General features: G+C 43.1%; 1 long non-coding RNA gene across 1 annotated transcript; it reads right to left on the reverse strand.

Moving 5' to 3' along the window:
- Window positions 1-4,366: 4,366 nt before the first annotated feature.
- On the reverse strand, window positions 4,367-7,336 carry LOC142140423 (uncharacterized). Its single transcript, XR_012688467.1, has 3 exons — window positions 6,699-7,336; window positions 4,671-4,802; window positions 4,367-4,526 (listed from the first exon to the last, which is right to left on the reverse strand). It is a non-coding gene; the product is annotated as an uncharacterized LOC142140423 (long non-coding RNA).
- Window positions 7,337-20,051: the final 12,715 nt, after the last annotated feature.

Here is a 20,051-nt window from a genome sequence, read left to right on the forward strand (position 1 = left end):
TCTGGGATTTCATTGAAGACAGGTGCAAGATTCCTGGTAAAAAACCACCTTCCTGTTAGACTCCCACCTGTGGGTGGACCTAGCTATGTTCAGCAGAGCCTAGGGATCTATTTCCACTATTGCCAACCGTGATAACTCGAAACAAATAACACTACAGTCTGGCAGAGACAACATACAAGGTATAATGAAAACACCTCACAAGTATCCTAGTCACTCTCAGGGACTGCTGTCTATCACTCCAAGCTTCTCCCACTCTCTTCTTTAAGGCTATCAGCAAAGGTAGCGGCCCTGAGTTACTGCTTTCGGCGGACACAGAGCTCCCCAGGACCTGGAGAGGTAGATCAGGGCAACGGCAGTACTTGAGGGACTGATTGACCCTTTCCTGTCAGGGGCAGAGATCTATATCTCAACACCAACCTGACTTCAGCTATTACTCGGTAGTAAATGCCAATTTGCTGTTTCTTTTCCGCCCAAAAAGTAAATCATCAGCAATTCCAGGACCTGCCTTTTCTGTGTTTACCTTTTCACAGGTAAACATACAGACAAAGGGATAGCAGACGAGCCACTCCTGATTTAATTAGGGACAGGTATTGTTCTGTGGCTATACAGCAGAGTTTGTTTAAACAGGAGAGATCACAATCCAGACAAATTTACATTTAAATACACAATGCAGTCTGTAATTAAACATAGAGCTCTGTCTGTGGGCCTTTACCCTATGCTAGCACACACAGACCCACAGCTAAACAAAGACAAGAGACCCCCTGGTGTGATGTACATTCATACAGGACTGGTGGACAATAATTATTTTGCCTAGGCTGAAACAATGGACTAGTCTGCAAGATAACAAAACATGCTGGCAGACATTTTAACTACTTTCAAAATAGAATATATAAAAGCTTAAATATGACTGACAAATATGAGGAACCAGAGGGCTAGAAAAATTATATGTTTTTATAGTCCGCAGTTTGTGAGAAACGAGGTGCAGACAGGTTGAGATGATATTAATACCTCGTTTCCCCACAATGGTTATACACTCTTTTTCGTGCCTGTTGAGCCTGTTCCATGTGCTCTCTTACAGAACTGCAGCTATTCCTTCTTGCATTTGGGAAACATGTTAATCACAGTTTTATACGGACTGGGTTACCCATCCTATGTTTCCTTTGCAATATCCAATAATCCCTTATTATGGACATAAATGGAATATCCTAGTCAGTGAGGATTTCCTTAGGTATCCTTACTCTGCTAAAGACCTGTACCAGTTCCCTAGCAATAGTCTTTGTTGACATTTTGCATAACAGTACCGCTTCCAGGTATCTGGTAGCGTAATCTTCTATCGCCAGAATACAATGATGACCCCAGGCTTAATTTATTAGAGGTCCAACTAAATCCTAGGCTATCCTTTCGAACGAAACCAGAATAACTGGTTACGGGACAAGGGGAATTTTATTATGCAGACTAGGAGCATGGTATTGACATTCAGGGCTATATTCACAGTATTCAGCTATATCTTTATGGACCCTTGACCAGAAAAAACACTGCACATATTTTCTGAGGTTTTTCTACCCCCTAGAGGCTCTACAGTTATGTGACCATGAGCCAGGTCTAACACAGTTCTTCTATATGCCTTAGGAACTATTAGTTGTTCCACAATATCCTCTTCCTTTTTGGACATTTGACACAATCCTTGACTCACTGTCATGTGAGGGTATGACAACCTACCATCAGGCTCTACTGGGTTGCCATCAACCACTTTTACATTTTCTCTAGTCTAAATATATCTTTTCCCACTTCAAACTCAGACATACAGTCAACTGGTTCAACAACATGTCCTACTTCAGTAGATGGTACATTATCCTGCGCTCCACTACTGCCCTTGTCATTTTCGGACTCCATAATTATGTTTGAGAAAGGGAATACTTCAGACTCAACTCTTACAAGAGTAATACTAGCAGAATCTAGCAGAGCTTTTACCCATTTGCCTACTACAGTAATTTCACACATTTGTTTGTCTGGCTCAATCTGTCTGTCTGCAGTGCAGGCTAGTTGGGCAAAGAAAGATACTCTGCGATTTATATAAGCAGTATCACATTGCATAGATTCAGAGGTAAGTGGGCAATTAGCAGCAATATGGCCAAAGCCACCACATCTAAAACATCTACTCACATTTTTATCAAGGCTAATATTCAGGTTCCAAGGTTACAGTCTCTGAATGTTTTAGTTGATTCCACAGCAGCCCTCCTTTCCCCTGGAACAGTCTTACCAGAAGTCACTGAAGACAACCGTAGAGGAACTAGGAGTCAGTCGGTTGTACTTATCAGTTCATTGGTTGCAAGATACCTCTCCGCCATCTCTACAAGCTGATCTGGTGTTTTGGGTTCCGTGTGGCTTACACAGTTGTTTAGTACAGCAGGCAGGGACCATAGATATCAATCCATCACAATTATTTCTACGATTTGTGAGCCTGTCGAAGACTCAGGCTGTAGTCACTTCTTTGTGATGTGGATTAAGTCATGCATCTGAGAGCGGGGAGGTTTATCCATTTGGTACACTCAGCGATGTACTTGTTGCATCTGAATAGACATTGTGATACCCAAATGAGTCAGAATTTCAGCCTTCAGTGTATCATAGTCCTTGGCATCAGCAAAGCTTAAATTAAAGCATGCCTTTTCCCCAGATAGAGAGCTCTCAAAAGTTGTTAAATAGGCTTCCACATCATGGTCATCATTTGAAGAAAATGATAAGTCAGTACAGAGCTAGAGCTAATTGTGACCTCCAGGTGAACCTTGCCAGATAATGCTGTGAAAGACTGCATCACCTCCTTCAGGGCTTGGTGGTCTTTTTGGCCTCCTCAATATTCACTTGCTGTTGCCTCTGGACCACCTCAAGGGCTAGTTGCTGCCCCTTGGCAGCTTCCAGTAGCGCTTTAAGTACGTTCTTCATTTTATGATTTTGTGTAGGGGAAGGGCAGAATTTAGATTCCTTAATCAGCTGACAATGCCCATATAAGAGTTCATAAAATCTTTCCATACAACAGTCTCTTCCAAAAGTGGGTATCTGTCCCATTAAATGTTCGCACAATATTTTATGGCCGCAGTTTAAAATGTAGTTGCAAGCTTTCTCCACCATAAATCATAAGATCGGATTAGGGTACTGTCTCCTGGGGGTATATTTACTAAACTGCGGGTTTGAAAAAGTGGAGATGTGCCCTATATCAACCAATCAGATTCTAGCTGTCATGTTGTAGAATGTACAAAATAAATGATAGCTAAAATCTGATTGGTTGCTATAGGCAACATCTCCACTTTTTCAAACCCCCAGTTTAGTAAATATATCCAGCTGGGGTTAGACAGCTGCACTTCACATGCTCCAGCCAGATAAATCTCACTAGTCCAGTGTCTTGGTTTAACTAGCTGCAGCTAGATTTATTAACCAGCATAAAAAATGAACAAAACATTAAACAAAATGCTAGCTTGTTTGGCTTTTAACTAGTACACAGGAAAACCCTCTCTCAAGTAAAGGACCTTGTGTCCTACACACACACACACACACACACACACACACACACACACACACACACACACAATAACAGCACTTACTGGTCATATATTGCAGTGTGTCTCAGGAAGCATCAGACCTCCCCAGGTAATGAGAGACTGATAGAGCTGCCTTACAGCTTTTTATCAGCACCTTGCAGGTGCAGATAGCAACTTGCTAGCTCTCTGGAAAACCCAAAATGGGCCATATGAATGGATCCCACCTTTCTCTCTCCATTCATAACCCCAGGGATCCTTGCCAGTTTTTCCTATTGCTAAATACAAACTTTGAGCAAGTTTTACCAAACACAACAATCTCCCTGGGGTTTTAAAATGTACAAGAGAGAAGACTGTGAGATACAGTACATATCTGCCTTCAATCATTTTCCCAGAGCTTATGTCGCAATACCTATGTATTAATTGTCGTGTCATTTTTCAATTCAGAATCCAGACAGATATGAAAAAAAATAATTATATCATATAAATTAATCAACAAAAAAAATCAGTGTCATAACTGAAATATATATATATATATATATATATATATATATATATATATATACATATATGCTACACATACATACATACATACATACATGGCAGCCTGATTTCCGCTGTGTAAGCAGTTACACAATCATGCAACCGCTGGTTGATTTCATTGTCCTGTGTGAGTGTCAACTTTTGTATTGTCATTCCTAGTATCGCCATCACTAGTATCATCATCACTAGTTTTGCACCAGGGTCGAGCTGTTGCAAAAAACACGCTCTATGTTTTATGTCTTTTTGCAAGGTCTGTGTCAGGATTCCCGGTAAAAACCACAGAGAGAGCATAGTGAAATGAAGTGGTTTTTATTAACAGGAATTACACGGGTTTCAAGTTGCAGAATGGTAGGGTATTGCAGAAATAACTAAGGAACACAGTGGATAACAGATGCAGAATGCGATGGTCCACAGGACTTTACCACAGAGTAGTGGAGATGGTGCGACGATGGTCTGCGAAGCAAGGCACTGAAGATTCAGAGAACGGGTAGCAATAATATGCAGAGCATTAACACAGGATAGTGGCGTAGATACAAAGGTTGTGATGATCTGCGGATAGATGTGCTGGAAACTTCAGAGAACAGATAGCAATAATACCTGGATACTGGAGCAGACACAGTGGCTGAGATGATCTGCGGATAGATGTGTTGGAAACTGCAGACAACAGGTAGCAATAATCTGCAGAGCGTTACCACAGGATACTGGAGTAGACACAGTAGCTGAGATGATCTGTGGATAGTAGTGCTGGAAACTCAGAGAACAAGAGCCAGGGAACAGTAACAGCAACACAGGTAAATGCAACAGATGATTTGGCCAAGGTTGCTTGGGACAGACAGGCTTATATAAGCCAGAAGCAGGTGTTTAAGCTTCCAGCAATCACAAGGCAGGTAAGAGCAGGTACCACAGTGGCCCCTTTGATGGGCAGTGGTACTACAGGCAGGAGACAAATACATACAAAGGTTCAACAAAGTACCTGCAGTCTGCATCTGATCTCAATAGCGTCACCACACCCCTTACTATTACTACCTTACAATACATTAGGGAACATTGAAACACCCATGCTTGCTCCTAGTATATAGTCGTGGACCCAAGTTAACCAACCCACAGCTACACCAGATACTGCTGGATACACCTGCACCTACGGCAGGACATGAAAGAGACCGGATCATCTGGGAAATCAACCTTGTACATTAAGGGCAAGACTCGCTAACTATCCATCCTGCTACCGTTTCCTCATCTGTGGACTCAGCTACGAGATTAAGTTTACACTAACTCGCTCTATCAATTATCACTTTGGACAAACTATTTAGCTGGTTTACTGGATGTTACCGTATAGATTGTGCAACTGGAACTTTATAGAAAAACGGCATATCCTGAGAAAACTTTGATATTAAGTTGCATATACAGAACTCTATTGTGGATGCCCACATCAACTGACTTTATAACCTATTTTTACCACCTTTCCTATGTGGACTAATTTCTGTTGAAGATGGGCATACTTTTTGCAGAATCTTGTTCTTATGAGAGTGCATGCCATCATTTCTCTGCATTAGATATTGATCTATGAGCATATGAATTACTGTCTCATTTGTGCATACATTAGTTTTATTACATTGTTTCCATTGTTTATAAGGTTATCATTATTCATGTGTGCTGAATCAAAATTTTACGTATGACAAATTATCTTAGCATAAATAGTTTTTTCCATAAGCTTAAACTGCATTTATGCATATACCAGATAAACTGTCACAGAAAGGTTTCTCTCCTTTGTATATTCTACTGCTTACTCTAGTGATGGTTTTATGCTTTATAGCAGTTACCAATGTGATTAAACATTTCCTACTCTCTGCTTTATATGTTTTACATGTACAAATGTGAATGTCCACTTACACCCATTACCCTTAAACACTCCACACTACCATTACTTTGAAAGCGCCAAGTTTTGCTTGTTTTGTGTTACTGTTTATAAAGAGAGGGATACCTCTCATATTCCTGAGCAGCTTTAACATTCCCTACTCATTACACGTTCCTAGCAGTGCAGTAAGGTGTCACAGGCTATTTTGTAGGACAGTTTTAATACCTGCTTCTGAATGGCTTGATAGCTCAGCTATTTTGTCATTCAGAACATAAGGGGAAGCACCATTGACATTTAAATTGTTTGGGCAATCATTATTTATTGATTAAGGGACAAAATTATTTGAAAATTAACTTTTGGGGGGAAAATTTAATTTTGATTACATTAGGAGACAAAAGTATTGAAATATTATATTACTCATGTGGTATGTAATGTCAAATTGTGCAACATAAATATTTATATCCACCATTAACAATCAGTTAATATTATTACATATTCACAATTCCCCATAATATAATACAATAATAGTGTTCTCTTAAAAAAAATTGCCCCATAAGTTAATTATAAATTAATTTTGCACCTTAATCAATAAATGTTTGCCCTATGTTGCGTCTATATTACCATGCAGTACCTGTGATCCTCCAGATGTGCTGCTGTTCTGCTTTTCATACTACCAGGGGTTAACTAGCACAGCTGTGTCATATATATGCCCGCCTATCCCAGTATCCTTTGCTGGACATTGATGTTCCTAAGCCTGTTTATGTTTGTACCTTCGATTACTTCTCTGCTTTCTCTGTTTCTGTGGATATCCATGCTTAGCCAGTTCCAGCTTCTTTGTATCATTGCATCACCTGGATTGTTGTTATCTCTGCAATAAACAGTTCACTGTTTTTCATCATATGTCTGTCTCCATGGCTATAATTGCAAGACCTAGTTTGTGGAACATATTTGTAATACCCCAATAATTTAAATGTGAATGGCAAAATAGATCAAACAACATACAGTTTGAGCAATCTGACCACTCAAAACCACCTCTTTTATGTTATCCTTTTGGAGGGCGACTTTGCAAACCCCAACTTAGTAAATCTTGTGGTTTGTATATTCATCATTGTTAAAATCGGGATTGCAATTTGTAAAGTGGTGGTTTTGTAAAATGTCAATTCTGGCTGTTTTAATAGCGGCTTGGGCTTTAGTAAATCCGGCAGTTTTCGCCAAAAACTGGAGGTTTTAACAAACCGTTCTTTAGTAAATCTAGCCCCAGGACTCCATCTCTTCTTCTTCACTTTCAATAGGATTCTTTTATGTTTGACACTCTTAGAAAGTTTGGTCTAGAGCAAACCTCCTTATGGTAATGAAACCTCTCTTTTGAAGTACTATAGCTAAAGGCCAAATTAACGGAAGACATCAAACACCATCCCCTCTTCTTTGTGTTATATATAGAGCGCATGACAAATTTAATTAGGTCAAATCCAGACATCAATGGTATAGTTGTTGGAGGAAGGGTTTATATACTATCCTGATTTGGAAACAATGTTTTGCTTATGCTCTCTTATCCTCACATCTCCTTTCCAAATTTGTATAAGCCCTTTGATTTCTATTCTATTCTTTTGATTTATAAAATAAATTATTTTAAATCAGCGAATTTACCCATCCATATTCCTCACTTAGAGAAACTAATTATAGGCCAAGATTGGTTAATTTTTAACCCATAAAATTGAGTTCTTAAGTATTTTTATAACAAGCAATTACAGCTTATAATATAAGGAGAATTTCCTACTTTTGCAAATATAAAATTGGATCTGCAAATATGGAAACAGCAAATGATCTCTTTGTTTGGAAGGATGGCTGCTGTAAAAATTGATGTCTTATATTTCATTCAGACAATTCCTGTGCATACCCCCAAATGAGACCTTACGTCAAATGCAGAATCTCATTTCCAAATATGATATGTTTGAAGAAGGTTTGATTAAACCTTCTAGATTAAAATTTTCGATCCTGATCAGGAGCTCCCAGGAATGAGACAGAGGTCTTCCAGATATTAAGAAATATTACTATGCCACAGATTTGAGCCAAATTCTAAAATAGTTTTCCCCACCAATAATTCTTTCTTGGAGGCAAATTAAAAGAGATAGAGATTGGTGTTACGAAAGCCAGATAATGGGAATGGTCTTGATCTCTGCTCGAGTGACAGCTTACCCCCGAAGAGGTGCAGAGTCTAACAGAGGAGAGGTATTCACCAGCGATTGCCGAAAGGGAATATGGTCTTAGCTGCTCTCAACCGCAGGTCGCAATCCTCTAGGGGGCACAGAGCAGATAATGCGTTGAACCACCAAGTAGCTATAAAACAGAATAGGTGTAGCAGTGAGGAGATGAACTGCAGAGAGCAGGTGCACTGAGATCCACATAGTGTCAGGCGCCGTCCCGCACTCTTACCTGGTGCCGGGACGGACGCCTTCTCGATCCCCGCTCATCCCGTTGCTAGGCAACGGGACGTCACTTCCGGCCCCACAGGAGTCCCAGGCGCATGCGCCCGAACATCGCGTCTCCTTGCTAGGCAACTGAGACGCTTGCCAGCAGTTCCTGTCCGTGGTCAGATCAGCTAACCGCCGAGCTCCACTCCACCAATGACAGGGGTGGCGCCTCTATTTAAACTAGACTCTGGCATCACTAGGGTGCCAGAGTATCTAGTCTCCTAACCTGTCTCTAGGCTCCCCTGTTATTCATATATTTATATATATCTCCTGCCCGCTTCCTCCGGATTGACCTTTGCCTGTTTGACGATTCTTTGGATTCTCCCTGGTTCCTGTTACTTTATCCTGGTTCTAACTCTCGGCTTCCTGACTACCCTTCTGCCTCATCCTTCTGTACCTCGTTACCTGTACGTATTTGACCTAGGACTGTTCACTACGTTTGTTCACGTGACCTCGCTGGTGGCTACCTGGGAGAACCGCGACCGACACGTCTCAGCAGCTAAGTCCATAACTCCTTGCGGGGTTCCCTGGTGAAAATCTGGGGCCTGGATAGACTCCGCGCCTCCTTGCGTAGCAGCGCTAATACCAGCAGGTAAGGCCTTCCAATTACTTTGTTTGTGACAGAATACTCTGGCCATGACCACGGACGGCCAAAATGAACCTTCAGCCCGAGACCTCTTACTGCATTTGGCCCAAAAGGTTGAACAACAGGACGCCGAGCAAGCCAGACTTCTCCAGTGTATCCAGGGTATAGCTACCCGACTGGATTCCATGCAGATTTCGCTAGCTGCCTCCCAATCTGCTGTTGCCGCTCCCTCCCAAGCCATTTCTCCGGTCCTCGCTCCTTCTCCTGGGGCGTCCTCCTCGCTACGGCTGCCCACGCCATAGAAATTCGATGGGGATCCTACTAGATGCAGAGGATTTCTTAATCAGTGCTCCATACACTTTGAATGCAATGTAGGAGCCTTTTCTACTGAGCGTTCCAAGGTGGCCTTCATCATGTCACTGCTTTCTGGACAAGCCCTGGCCTGGGCTTCGCCACTGTGGGAACGAGATGACCCTCTTCTTCTAAATGTCTCCTCCTTCATCACAGCCTTTCGCAAGATCTTCGATGAGCCAGGCCGAGTATCTTCAGCAGCCTCCAGCCTTCTCTCCTTACAGCAAGTCTCTCTGACGGTGGGTCAATACGCGGTACAGTTCCGCACCCTCGCTTCTGAGCTTAACTGGAACGATGAGGCACTCACGGCAACCTTCTGGCAGGGTCTTACGGATCGTATCAAGGATGAATTGGTGTCCCGTGAGCTCCCAGCGGATCTGGACTCTCTCATATCCTTATGCAATAGGGTGGATCTCCGCTTTCGGGAACGCACTCAAGAAAGAGAGAGATCCTCTCCCAGACGTTTTTTCCCTCGCTTAGCCCCTCAGTTCCAGAACCCTACACCAGCTGTTCCTGACGAACCCATGCAAATTGGGCGCTCCCGGCTATCTCCTGAGGAGAGGGAGAAAAGGCTCAGGCAGAACCTCTGTCTCTATTGTGGAGAATCCGGACATCGGTTGCTGTCCTGTCCTAAACGGCCGGGAAACGCACCATCCTAGTCGGTGACAGGGAGGCCGTCCTAGGAGTAAGATTTTCCACTCCCTTCTCCACCTCCAATCCAGACTTCTTAATGACCATCACGTTGGACTCTCCTAGTGGCCCTTTTCTGACCTCTGCCTTTGTGGATTCCGGCGCTGCCGGAAATTTCATCTCCGCCACCTTGGCATCACAACTCCAAATTACGATTCTGGACTTGCCTCAGCCGCTATTCCTAACTGCCGTGGATGGAAACCGTGTCTCCAATGGCTCCATCTCCAAGGTTACTGCATCAGTCCGGCTAACGGTAGGGGTTCTGCATTCTGAACTGATCGAATTTTTGGTTTTGCCCCAATCCATCAATTCAGTCATCCTAGGTCTGCCATGGCTTAGATTACATGCACCCCAATTCGATTGGAGTTTAGCTCAGGTCAGCTCCTGGGGTCCCCAATGTCACAAAAGGTGTTTAAGTTGGGTCAGACCCAAGAAGTTATGCATTTCCTCCACAACTCACCTGGCGCACTCTCCTCATCTAGAGGTTCCCGCTCCTTATTTATCGTTTTCGGATGTGTTCTCCAAGGCAGCTTCTGAGCTTCTACCTCCTCACCGTCCCTGGGACTGTCCTATTGAGTTACTACCGGGGAGGCCCATTCCCAAGGGCAGAATCTACCCTCTTTCTCTTCCTGAGGATCAGGCCATGTCTCTGTATATCTCAGAGAACCTGCAACGTGGATTCATCAGAAGATCTACCTCTCCTGCTGGGGCGGGTTTTTTCTTTGTGAAAAAGAAGGACGGTACCTTACGTCCCTGTATCGATTATCGACAGCTTAATGCCATCACTGTCAAAAACAGATACCCGCTACCCCTCATTTCCGAACTGTTTGACCGAATTAGTGGTTCCAAGATCTTTTCTAAACTTGATTTACGGGGTGCTTACAATTTGATCCGGATACGTGAGGGCGACGAGTGGAAGACTGCCTTTTGTACTCGCGACGGACATTACGAGTACCTCGTCATGCCCTTCGGATTATGCAATGCTCCCGCTGTTTTCCAATCGTTTGTCAACGAAATCTTCAGGGACCTCCTCTATAACTCAGTAGTAGTTTACTTGGATGACATACTAATCTTTTCTTCTGATATCATTACTCATCGGTCTCACGTCTCAGAGGTCCTACTTCGTTTACGGCAAAACAGACTCTTCTGTAAACTGGAGAAATGTATCTTTGAAGTTCCTCAGATACCATTCTTGGGGTATATCGTCTCAGGTTCTGGTTTGAAGATGGACCCAGAGAAGATTTCCGCTATCACCAATTGACCTCAACCTCTGAGTTTGAAAGCTATTCAACGCTTCATTGGATTTTCTAACTATTATAGACAATTCATTAATCAATTCTCTACGTTGATTGCACCCATAACGACTCTCACTAGACGATCTGCTAACCCAAAGGTTTGGCCTCCGGAGGCCGTTTCTGCTTTCACCTCCCTGAAAGAGGCCTTTCTATCAGCTCCTGTTCTATCCCAACCGGATCAAGAGAGACCGTTTTTTCTAGAGGTGGATGCATCTGCTGTCGGAGTAGGAGCTGTCCTCTCACAAAGATCCCTCTCTGGGACTTTTCGGCCTTGTGGGTTCTTTTCTAAGAAATTCTCCTCTGCTGAACGCAACTATGGAATCGGCGATCAAGAATTACTGGCCATTAAACTTGCATTTGAGGAATGGCGTCACCTTCTTGAGGGGGCAAGACACCCGGTGACAGTCTTTACGGGCCACAAAAATCTAACCTTTCTCCGAGAGGCACGCTGTCTAAATCCTCGCCAGGCTAGATGGTCTTCGTTCTTTGCCCGATTTGATTTTAAACTTACCTTTCGCTCTGGTGCTCAAAATTCTAGGGCAGATGCTCTTTCCCGGTCCTTCAATAAATCGGATGACGCTCCTGCTGCCGAACCCTCTCACATCCTGGAACCTTCCAGTATTGTCGCCCTAACCAGGGCCAAGACTCCTCCAGTTGGTCGCTCCTATCTGGAACCCCATCTTCGTTTAAAAGCCCTCCGCTGGGCTCATGCTACTAAGTTTGCTGGCCACGCCGGGTTCAAGAAATCTTGTTCTCTCCTTTCCCGAAGCTACTGGTGGCCTACTCTTTGATTGGATCTCAAAGAATTCATTAAGACTTGTGTTACATGTGCCCAAAACAAAATACCTAGATTCCATCCCTCTGGGCTGCTCCTGCCTTTACCAGTACCTGATCGTCCCTGGACTAGTATTTCCATGGATTTTATTACCGATCTCCCGCCCAGTGAAGGGTTCAATACGATTTGGGTGATTGTCGATAGATTCTCGAAAATGGCCCATTTTGTCCCTCTTAAAGGTCTGCCCTCTGCCCCTAAACTGGTTCAAGTCTTTTTTAAAGAGGTGTTCCGGCTCCATGGCTGTCCCCAAGAGATTATATCTGACCGTGGGGTACAATTCATATCTCGATTCTGGAGGGCATTCTGCAAGGATCTTGGAATTAACCTAAAGTTTTCCTCGGGTTATCACCCACAGACGAATGGCCAGACAGAACGGGTCAATCAGGATCTTGAGATGTTCATCCGCTGCTTCTCCTCCGGCAATCAAGACGACTGGTATAATTTGCTCCCATGGGCAGAGTTCACACACAACAATCATATACATGACTCCACGGATTCCTCTCCCTTTTTTATTGTCTTTGGTGCTCATCCCATCCTTCCTGATTTCTCCCATTCCTCAGCACCTTCGGTTCTTGCAGCTCATTCTCTGGTTCGAGATCTGGCCCACATCTGGACATCTACTAAGGAAAATTTGTTGAAAGCAACTCAACGATATAAGCTAACGGCCGAACGCCACCGTAGAGTTGCTCCCATTATCCATATTGGTGACAAAGTATGGCTCTCTACACGGAACCTTAGACTTCGGGTACCCTCGATGAAATTTTCTCCACGATTCATTGGGCCATTTCCAGTTACCCAAGTCATAAATCCTGTAACTTACAAATTACTCCTTCCCCCCTCTCTGAGAATCCACAATTCCTTCCATGTCTCTCTACTAAAACCTTTGGTGCTCAACAGATTCTCTCGCAAGACCTCTTCTCCTCAACCTCTTGTTACTACCACCGGTGACGAGTATGAGATCAGCCACATTCTGGATACTCGTAACATCCATGGACGTCCCCAGTACCTGGTTCACTGGAAGGGTTTCGGACCCGAGGAACGGTCGTGGGTATTTAAGGAGGATCTTCATGCCCCTCGTCTCCTGGCCAAGTTCATCAAGAAGCTATCCTCGAGGCCTGCACTTCTTCGATGGAGAGAGGGGGGGGGTACTGTCAGGCGCCGTCCCGCACTCTTACCTGGTGCCGGGACGGACGCCTTCTCGATCCCCGCTCGTCCCGTTGCTAGGCAACGGGACGTCACTTCCGGCCCCACAGGAGTCCCAGGCGCATGCGCCCGAACATTGCGTCTCGTTGCTAGGCAACGGAGACGCTTGCCAGCAGTTCCTGTCGCCGGTCAAATCAGCTGACCGCCGAGCTCCACTCCACCAATGACAGGGGTGGCGCCTCTATTTAAACTAGACTCTGGCATCACTAGGGTGCCAGAGTATCTAGTCTCCCAACCTGTCTCTAGGCTCCCCTGTTATTCATATATTTATATATATCTCCTGCCCGCTTCCTCCGGATTGACCTTTGCCTGTTTGACGATTCTTTGGATTCTCCCTGGTTCCTGTTACTTTATCCTGGTTCTGACTCTCGGCTTCCTGACTACCCTTCTGCCTCATCCTTCTGTACCTCGTTACCTGCACGTATTTGACCTAGGACTGTTCACTACGTTTGTTCACGTGACCTCGCTGGTGGCTACCTGGGAGAACCGCGACCGACACGTCTCAGCAGCTAAGTCCATAACTCCTTGCGGGGTTCCCTGGTGAAAATCTGGGGCGTGGATAGACTCCGCGCCTCCTTGCGTAGCAGCGCTAATACCAGCAGGTAAGGCCTTCCAATTACTTTGTTTGTGACACATAGGTGTTATAATTCTGGAACAGGACCGATGATGAGCAATGCTCTGCAGTGAAGCCACAGGTCTTGATTGTGAGATAAGTTGAACAGGTAATGCTGAGAAGCGATAAGCTGCACAGGTAATGCTGAGAAGCAATGAGCTGCACTGGTAATACTGAGAAGCGGTGAGCTGCACAATCCACGATTCCAGGAACAACGGAAGTATATGAATAGGAGTCAGAGGAGATGCTTCCCATCACGTAGTGAGAGACCTAATGATCTGACACCCATTAAATGGAGGAGGGCCCTTATAAAGGGAACTGGCTGAAGATGATGTGCAGTAAAGGATTTAAAGGTTTCTGGGGTAGGGCATGCTCAGACCACTTGGCAAGATGGCGTCCAATGATAGAGGAATGCCAGGCTGAACAGCAGATAGCGGGAACCAAGGGAAACCAATGAACATAATGAACAGCACGCAACTAAACTGGTGAGATGCATGATACTGGGGTCCCATCGCTTGTTTTCACTCTGATCCTGTTGATTGTGAATAGCCAGAGACCTTCTTGACAACCCAGTTACTAAAGTTTCCTGCATAATCTGAACTCTCTGTATTACGTGTTTAAATCTTAACATTTCTTCTTCTCCTTTAACCCCTATATGGAAAAATATATATTTTACCCATGGTGCATCAGGTTACCATATACATTTATTTAAATATCTACCATATAGATCAAGGTTTGCATGTGACTTTGTGGATGATGGTGCAACATGGTGCTCTTTGGACTCCCTTAGAGACATCTCCCTGTCAAAACTATTCAAATGGATTGGGTACATATTTCCGACGGAAGAAATATCGACACTTATCCTGTCATCATGAAAATACTGGTATTTCAATTTGGTCAACACTGCTAAAATACAGAAACTGTCAATGCCAGCAGGTCCAGTGGCTATACAGCCGCTGGTGCCACTGGCAGTAAACAATATAAAAAAATAAAAAAATACATTTTTAAAAAAAACATGCCCACCCTCCCTATCCAGTCTTATTAACCCTAGTGTTGCCAGCATAGTGCTAGTTGGAGGAAAATTGGAGGGACAAACAGCATGGGGTCTCCCTGATTATCCTCCAACCAGCCCTAGACTTTGCAAGCTAGTGGCAGTATAGCATGGGAACCCAGAGCAGAGGGTACCCCTGCCTTAGTGGCACATCGCCCCAGACTGGTCAGCACAGGGCTGGATTCCCAAGGAAGTTGTGGTCTGCAAAAAATTTGTCTATTTATAACCTGGAGCTTTCATCACTGACTGCAAGGGAAAGTCTCAGGTTATAACTAAACTTGCCAACTGTTAGATTGCCCTGGCAGTCATGGGTATGCTGGTGCTTGAAGTACTACAAGCATCAGCATGCCCAGACTATTCATGTCAGCCCGTGCTTGTTAGGACCTGTAGTTGACCAATGTAAAATAGCGTTTCATTCATCTCTTCTATTATTCACCATTTATTACAATATGCCCACCGCCCAGGGGTGTGGGAAGAGCCCTAGTGCTGTCAACACAGGGCTGGGTACTCATAGGGAGTGGGTCCACGGTTTATTTTGCGGACCCAAACTTCCTAGGGAATCGAGCTCCATGCTGACCATCCTTTGGCTGTGTTTTATTATGGCAGGGGGACCCCCTGCCATAATGAGGAAAATGAGGTTGGAGGAATATCGGGAGGGGACCCCATGCTGTTTGCTCCCTCGGTTTTCCTCCGACCAGCACTAGGGTCAATATGATTGGGGTGGGGCACGCTTTTTTAAAATTGATTTATTTTTAACACTGTTTACTAACGGCGGATCCAGCAACTGTATAGACGCTGGAATTGCTAATTTAATGTCAGCATTCTGACTGTCGGCAATAACAATGTCGGTATTTTATCAGTGTCGGACAAATTGAAATACCGGCATTTATCCTGTCAGCAGGATAAGTGTTGGTATTTCTTCCGTCAAAAATATGACTACCACCAATTCGAATAACTCCAAGTACGTTTCTTTTTCCAAAACTGTTCAGAAGCCTCACCCCTTTTGAGGCATCCTGTTATTACTCTCCTATGAGGAAAGGTATAAGCTCTGTGTTATGCTCTACGTTACTTTAATGGGAGAACATTAATGAAGCATGAATCTGTCTGGGAAAAAGTTTTAGGTCCTCCATCAGATGAGGACACTTGGCTAACTATTAGAAATGGAATCAGTCACTAGATCCTCTATCTCCTCCCTTATTAGGAAGAATTCATATAACATTTTTACTTCTCTTCTATGCTGGCATGGTTGCGGTCAACAGAGTGACTGTTATCACATCTGTTGGACTTGTCCAAAGACTTCTATCTGCTAGTCAGTGATTAAAAATATTTGGATGAGATACTACAAACTAATGTTCAGCTAAGCCAATGGACTGCCTTCCTGGGATTCCCTGTTTTAGGCCTTTCTAAAACAAAATATAATAAACTAAGTTTCCATGTCCTCCAAGCTGCTAGAAGTCCTGTGATGATATTTTGGAAACAACTTCCTCCGCCCATCCACATAATCAAAAATAAGATTTGGTTCATAGCTGGAATGGAAAATGTACCCACTAGAGTGGAGAAAAATGTAATCAGATTTAGGAACTATGGTTTACTTACATCTCGGTAATATCAAAAACTCCCTAATCATATTTTTAAACACTTGAATTTCCAAAGACCTTTGTAATATTGGTAATTTTATTAAAGATGTTATCCTTCAAAAGTATACTCTTCTTTTGTTTTTTTTTAGCCCATTTATCTAATTTTTGCTACTTTATACTTCTTCAGACTTTGAGGCACTTCCTACCCCCTCCCAAAAACTCCCAAGTTTTCTAAATTTGTTTGCACATTTTCAAAATATTCTTTCTTTTGTATGCCATTTATAAAATCCCATGCAGGACATGTTCTTGTTTGCATGCCTTGAAATAAAAATGAATGGTTTTTGGTTTTTTTTAAAAAAAAAAAAAAGACAAATAAATAGCTATCTGTCTAAAATCTGTAATAGCCATGTTAATTCAAACAGAACAGGTTTGTGGGGTATCTGTTACGGCTATCAGTACTATTATTAACTTGTAGAACAAGACGGAGAGGTCTTCACCTATAGCAGCCGCCTTTCCCGTAGAGCTTGAAGCGCTCACAGGTACTCGGATGCCCCCAGGTCTTATACTCAGAGTAGTACAAGTTTATGAAACATACCGTAGCACTGAGTAGCAGGAGATTGAAGAAGAGTAATCAAGAAACAGGCCAAGGTCTCAGGTTCGAAGCAGATACCGTGGTCAGGAACAGACAAGATGTCAGGGCTTGCAGCAAACAAGAAGAGTCCAGAAACGTAGCAGAGGTCGAGGCAACAGGCAAAGAATCAAAGTCCAGAAAAACAAAGCCAAGGGTCAAACACGGGTAATCTAATAACAGTAGATGCAGAGCACAGGAACTGGTCAGGAAACAGAAACTGCTATCAAATTGACCCTACTCTGTCTGTCTGTGTGTGTTAGGGAATTTAGAGTGTAAGCTCCAATGGGACAGCGGCTGACGTGAGTTCTTCGTACAGTGCTGCAGAATTTGTTACGCTATATAAATAAATGATGAAGATAGTTCAATGGTTTCCCAATTGAGACCTTAAACCTAATCAACTGAAACATTAGTAAAGGATGTGTCACGGATCAATGTAGAAATACAGCTAAGGAGCCATAGATAGGTGAAAAAACAAACAATGTTTATTGCTGGAGAGACTGAACAGATGATGTAATAATGGTCTTGTAGAAATTACTAGGTATACACAGTTGCAGGTAAACAGGAGGTGTGGAAAGATTCCAGGCAGCAAGTACAGGGAGATGCACAGGAAAGTACCAGGTTCACAGATGAAAACAGGGCAGCAGAATGTATGTTGGGATCCCAATGCAGCATGATACAGAAGCAAGGCAGGAGGAAGAATCCACAGGGTGCAACAACAGGATATGACATCAATAACCAGCAATGTGTGCTGGGAGTGACAGGTATATAAAGGGAAATGAGAACACACCCAGGTGCATGGAATAATTAGTGAAGCAGAGTTAACTCCTAAGTAACTAGGAGCACAACAGGCACAATAGCAGCACCTCTGGTAATCAGAGGTACTGCTGCAAACACATGAAATAAACACCAATGATAAAGTCTGATAGTCCAGGAGGCAGGAGCTGCCAGGCAAAGCAGTATGCTGCAGGCAGATCGTGACAGGATGCTGCTGACCTTGCTTAAAGGGGATGCATTAGCATGGACCACTCCATTTCTGTAAAGAGGTGACCTGATCCTGAATTCCTTGCTCCATTTCCTCATCGTGTTTGCTACCACATTTGATGACTCCCATCAGTGTACAATAGATTAGACCACCTTATGTAACCTACACTAGGGAACCATATCAGTGTTAAAATACACCTTAAGGTACTGCTGATGAGTGGATGATACCCAATAGAATAGTGCTGCTCATAAATGTAGACAGATTTATTTTTAGATGTATTTACCGTTGACATATAACTAACAGAACAGAGTTGAGAAAGACAGAGAGAATTATAATCTATTCTCTCTAGCATCTTACCATTACCTCATATGGCACTTCAGATGCCACAGAAATCTACTGCTACTAGTTCCGTTTCTGAAGCAGAACCTATGCAGATTTGTGAGATGAAATGTCCACTGTATGAAGAAGAAAACAAAATTTTCACTGCACTAGTGCAGCAATTTTCTTGCAAGTATGCACTTAGTGAGGAACACATAAGATGGTGGGAAGCTCCTGGACAAAAGCATTGTAATTGGACACTGACTGGTTAAAAACAAACATCCTTTTTATTCAGTATATAGACATCTTAATTCATTCCTAAATGTAATGTCTCCTTATGATTTCATCTGCCTAGAGTTAATCAAGACGTTATTGCTCCAGCTGCAACTGATTCAGGTTTCATGGGAAATATTTGGTGTGCATGTCTCACAACACTATCCAATTGCCTTTATAAACAAATGACTGTTTACCTATCCCTTTGGAACCTGTAGTGATCATGGGATTCCGATATAACTTGCTCCACTCTCATTCCAGCCATTTTGGGAAACTAATGGTTATCTTTACATAACCCATTTATCCTCTGGGAGCAAAGGGCTTAATTTTATCATCACAGTTTTGCCAACAAGGGTGTGTCAGGTCAATGATGTCCAAGTTCCTACTTTAATTTAATTTAATGCCACAGGATTCCATTATAATTTCTACAGCTTATCATGAGTTTTTGGAAATGGTCTGTAAAATATAGACAGGACTCTTTCCTCATAGACCACTTGACTGTCCCACTGAGATACTTCTGGGAGCCTAAATTCCATTTGGACATTTCTATGCTATCTCTGATCCAGAGAAAAGGGTATTAGATGCATATATTCAGTATCATATCATAAAGGCTTTATCTGACACTCAATCCCACTGGCAGGGGCTCCCATTTTTATTGTGGGCAAAATGGATTACTGTCACCAGGTCACAGTACAAAATCGACACCCACTTCCATTGATTCCTGTACCACTAAAGAGACTAAAAACCACAAAATGGTTCACAAAATTAGATCTTCAAAGTGTCTTTAATATGATAAGAATTCATGCTTGCAACAAGTCGAAAATTGCTATTATGCACAAGTTATTCAAGCCAAATGTACGCCCGTTTGCATAATGTATCTTGCATGATTTTGCACTGTGCATGTCCAGAAACCACTTATGCAACTGCAAGCAATTTTGCTAAATTCATGTCCACATGCATCTGACACTTACAACCCCTGACAACTTGAGAGGCAGGGGAGGTGTCACACTCCGTTCCACGGGTGTCTCTACCCGAGCCTCTAAACATTGACTGTTACTTTAAATCTCTCTTCTTAGTACAGGCTGTCAGCTATGTCTTGTATCTGTGATTAGTTCACCTGTGTGTTGGTCAGTTCTGCTATTGGTCAGCCTCTCTATATAAGGTCCCTCCTTTCAGCTTTGCATTGCTGGTTCTTCAAATCATACCTGACCTGATTCTGATGCCTCCTTTGTGTTCCACATCTCTGT

This window comes from Mixophyes fleayi, chromosome 2 (assembly GCF_038048845.1).
Source record: "Mixophyes fleayi isolate aMixFle1 chromosome 2, aMixFle1.hap1, whole genome shotgun sequence".
Taxonomy (NCBI): Eukaryota; Metazoa; Chordata; class Amphibia; order Anura; family Limnodynastidae; genus Mixophyes; species Mixophyes fleayi.